This window comes from Cebus imitator, unplaced genomic scaffold (assembly GCF_001604975.1).
Source record: "Cebus imitator isolate Cc_AM_T3 unplaced genomic scaffold, Cebus_imitator-1.0 Scaffold117, whole genome shotgun sequence".
Lineage (NCBI taxonomy): Eukaryota > Metazoa > Chordata > Mammalia > Primates > Cebidae > Cebus > Cebus imitator.
Window position 1 is genome coordinate 4958048 of NW_016107432.1, and position 4632 is coordinate 4962679.

The following is a 4632-nucleotide window of genomic DNA, read 5'->3' on the forward strand; positions in this document are numbered from 1 at the left end:
TTAGTTCCCTACAATTGCAAACTGTGGGTGGGAGACCCCATAAGTGCCGAGGCAGGAGTCAGAGGCCTCAACCTGTTCCCATATAAATAATGAAGAAGAAAATAACTAGAGATATAACTAGAGTAGTTATTCATAGGTGATCTTATTCATAGGTAACCATTTATATATATATATGCTCAGCATAATCTTTTACTTATGCCTGTCAGGTCACAAAGTATGAACCTAAGGTGATATTGTGAAAGAAGTGACTCTAAGGCAAGATGCTCTAAGCCCTCTGTCACGCCTGTGTAAGGGCTGCTGGAGGGCGCCTTGGCTGTGCAGCAGCACCAGCACTGGGAAAGTACCCGCTATTTAGCCAGCTGTGGAAGGAGACAGCCAAGATGCCTTCTTCCCCGGAGGAGTTTGGAGAAAACTCCACTCCTCCAAGCTCTTGAGGAAGGCCTGACGCTGTCAGGGAGGCCTGCAGACATCCAGGGGCTTCACTGTCTCTATGTGATGCTGTGCTTCAGTGGTCATGTTCCATGTCCGCTCTCATGTTCCGCTTCTGCACCTGGTTCCTTTTTCTTGGAAGATATAATCAGTAAAAGTAACGTAAATCTAATTGTCTTTGTCCTTTCTTGGCAAGTATGGAAAAAGTGCTGATGCATTATGCTCCTTACCTTATCTCGGCTACTTAAAGTCCTGGGCCACCATCCCTATGATACGTGATATACTTGATCGTATCACTGATCACCAATGCCTCGCCCTACCTACCCTGCCTCCAGCTTTGTACACAATAAAAGTCAGAGGGTGCAGACACTCGGGGCCGCTGCCAGACTCCGCACTTTGGTTGGACGTGGACCCCTGGGCCCAAACTCTGTTTTCTCTTTCTTGGTGTCTTGGGTCTTTTATTTCCACAGTTTCCCGTCTCCACACCTGTAGAGAGGGGCTCACAGGACCCTGTAGGGCTAGGCCCTACAGCAAACCTTCTGATATATTTTTCCTTGTTCTGCTTCCCCCCCCCCTTTTTTTTTTAGACAGAGTCTTGCTCTGTCACCCAGGCTGGAGTGCAGTGGCACAATATCGGCTCACTGCAACCTCTGCCTCCCAGGTTCAAGTGATTCTTCTGCCTCAGCCTCCAGAGTAGCTGGGATTACAGGCAAGCACCACCATGCCCAGCTAATTTTTGTATTTTTAGTGGAGACGGGGTTTCACCATGTTGGTCAGGCAGGTCTTGAACTCCTGACCTTGTGATCTGCCGGTCTTGGCCTCCCAAAGTGCTGGGATTACATGTTTGAGCCACCGCGCCTGACCCCCCCGCCTTTTTTTTTTTTTTTTAAACAGAGTCTCACTATGTTGCCCAAGCTAGACTCAAACTCCTTGGCTCAAGTGATTGTCCCACCTCGGCCTCACGAGTAGTTGGGACTACAGGTGAGAACCACGGAGCACAACGCCTGCTTCTTCCTTATTCTTTACATGGCGAATTGCTAAGTCCAGTTGATGCTGTCTCTGTAAATTTCATAGGTGTGTGTCTTAGATTAGACCTCCCCAAACAGACCCTGAGACAAGAATTTGGGTGCAGGTAATTGATTATGGAGCTGATCTCGGGGTGCAGGAGTAAGTGGAAACTGTGGGACAAAGAAAAGCAAGTAAAGGGTGGGTAATTGAGCCGCGCAACAAGGGCCCACTTCCACGAGGGGCTCTCTGAGGAACTCCGTAGAACCACGATTCTCAAACTTCAGCAGGCTCTTGGGCACACCGAGTCTTGCTATGCTGCCCAGGCTGCTCTCGAACTCCTGACCTCAGGCGATCTTCCCGCCTCGGCCTCTGAAAGCGCTGGGATTACAGGCGTGAGCCACCACGTAGGGCCTGCTGATAAATCTGAAAATGCCCGGCCCCAGCCTCGGGGTCCTGATCCAGCAGCCTTGGAGTGGGCCCGAGGAAGGGCCGCGGTGTGAACTGTATCTCAGAACTACGGCACCCCGAGAGAGCAGCCACTCGCCAGAGCCGGTCAGACAGGCTGGGCCTGAAGGCAGAGAAGCCGAGAGCGCCGGGGAGCGCCTGGGCCAAGCTTCCCGGCTCCGGCCCAGACGGCAGCTTCGTCCACGTTGCCTGGACGGCCGGGGTGGCGCGGAGCGATGACGTCAGGGCGCCCCCGGCTCCGGCCCCGCCCACGAGACGGAAGTAGGCCCAGAGGCGGCGCGGGTCGGGCGGCGCGGGTCGGGCGGCGCGGGTCGGGCGGCGGGGCCGGGGCCTGGATAGCTTGGCGTAACTGGCAGCTAGTCCTCGCCCTCCCGGGTCGGCGGCGGGCCGACAGGCATCCCGTGAGCGCCTGCTGCGTGAGTTGGGCGGGGTGGCGCCGCGGGGACCGGCAGGCTGTAAAGTGGAGGCGGCGGGGCGGGAGCGGGGTGGGGGGCATCGCACGTGACCCGGGGGCGCCTGGGCTGTGCGGATTCGCGGGCGGCGGGGGTGGGGTTGCCCAGAGCAGGAGCCGGGAGGGCCGGTGGCCCGCGTGCCGGGCGTTTGGAGGACTTTGCATGTTGTCCCGAGGCCACTGGGCAGCTGTTCATGGAAGGGAGAGTGATCCACACCGCAGAGAAGACTGGAGGTGGCTGTTGCCGGAATAGTGATCTTGAAGTCCCCACTTCCATGCCAGAATCTGAAGCGAGCGTCTCCTGTGGATGACAGCAGCTTAGTCGTTAGATCCTGTGCACTAGCCAGGCGTCACCGTATCTGGATGACAGCAGCCCAGACAGTAGTCGCTAGGCACTGACCAGGCGTCAATGTGTTATCACCCCCAAGGCGCACAGACCTTGGGAAGGTCGCCCAGCTAGGAAGCTGTAACGTTGGGATTTGAACCCAGTCTGGCTTCACAAGCCTTATGTGTAACAGCTGTACCATAATGCTGTAAGGTTGGTGACTTCGAGTGGCATGGGCCCATAGGTACTGGTTAGGATCTGGGGATTTGGAGCCAGCTGTGGTCAGTTTCTCTAAGAAGCTCCCGTTTCCTCACCTGGAAGAGGGGGCTACTGATGGTACTTGGGCTTGGTGGGCACCACTGAGGTCCTGTAGCTGCTTAACACAGTCACCTGCACGCAATACAAGCTCAGTCACTGGAGGTTGTTATGAAGGGATTATGGGGTGGAGAGAAATGAGAAGATTCTGTAAGGAGTTAGAGATGCACTGTGGGCTTGGTAATTTACTGGGCTGTGGCGAATGAGGGGGAGGGGAATTCCAGCATGACATTGGGGTTTGTGGCTCGAGTAATCCTTGTGTCACTGGCAGTGTGGAAGTGGGCCGCAGGTCAGGGCTGAGAGGCTGGATTCAGTGTTGGGACTCAGTTTGAAGATGTTCAGAAGGTAAGAGGCGGGGAGTGTGCAGTTGGCTGTCAAATAAGCTCATGAGTCTGGAGGTGTGGACTGGGGACCCTCCACACATTGAGGACATACCTCAGAGTGGAATTGCTGGGTCACGTCGTCGGTATGTTTAATTGCTTGTGGAACTGCCGCACCGTTTTCCAGAATGGCTGGCTTACTTTACGTTTTCACTGGAAGTGCGTGAGAGTCTGATTTCTCCTCATCCTCTCAATACTTGTGATTACTTATCAGTGTTCTTGAGAAATAGGGTCTTTCTGTGGCACCCTGTAGCAGGAGCGGCTGTGGGAAATGGATCTCTGGAACACCGAATACAGGAGGAAAGAGTTTATTACAGCCGGGAGCTAAGGCAATGATTTGCCCAAATTCAGCTCGCCTAACAAAGGAAGGTTCTGCCTTTATATAGGCTTATACTTTAGATGTTACACGTGGAAGAATCTTCGGTTTATAGCTTTAGAAATCACATATGAAAAGAGTTTCAGTTTACAACTTCAGGAATCACATATGAAAGGGTTCCGGTTTATAGTTTTAGGACTCACATATGAAAAGGTCTCTGTTTACAGTTTTAGGAATCACATATGAAAGGGTCCCGGTTTACAGCTTTAGGACTCACATGTGAAAAGGTTTTGGTTTGATCTTGTTTTAAGTAAAAATAGTGCCTTTCGGAGAATTTCCCCGAGACCAAGCCTGTTATTTGCAGGAAGGAGATTCAGGAGGCGCCAGCTGGCCTGCTCTCTCTTCTATTGATGCACAGTGGATGACAGAGCGGGAGGGAATCCCAGATGCCTGGGTCTTCTTCCTCAGCCCAGGCTGGTCTCAAACTCCTGGGCTCAAGCTGTTCTCCTGCCTCAGCCTCCCCAGAGTAGCTGGGACTACAGGCATGTACCACCATAGCCAGCTTTTAATATCTTTTGGCTCGTTGCCATCCTAGCGGATATGAAGTGGTCTCTCATTGGGTTTTTGGTTTGCATTTCCCTGATGGCTAATGATGTTAACCGTATTTTCCTGTGTGTGTTTGTTTTTTCTCTGAGATGGAGTTTCTCTCTCGTTGCCCAGGCTGGAGTGCAATGGCACGATCTCGGCTCACTGCAGCCTCCGCCTACTGGGTTCAAGCGTTTCTCCTGTCTCAGCCTCCCAAGTAGCTGGGATTACAGGCGCCTGCCACCATGCCCAGCTAATTTTTGTATTTTTAGTAGAGATGGGGTTTCATCATGTTGGCCAGGCTGGTCTCAAACTCCTGACCTCAGGTGATCCGCCCGTCTTGGCCTCCCAAAGTGCT

At 53.2% G+C, this 4632-nt stretch overlaps 1 protein-coding gene across 3 annotated transcripts in view; it reads left to right on the forward strand.

Annotated features, from left to right (window-relative positions):
• Positions 1-2121: 2121 nt before the first annotated feature.
• The window catches only part of ACOX3 (acyl-CoA oxidase 3, pristanoyl), a 56270-nt gene continuing 53759 nt past the window's right edge, over positions 2122-4632 (forward strand). Inside the window, exon 1 of one of the 3 annotated variants that reach the window (XM_037742183.1) lies at positions 2122-2184. The gene's annotated coding sequence lies outside the window, so the exon portion shown is untranslated. The other 2 variants (XM_037742184.1, XM_017539034.2) reach the window with 2 other exon arrangements.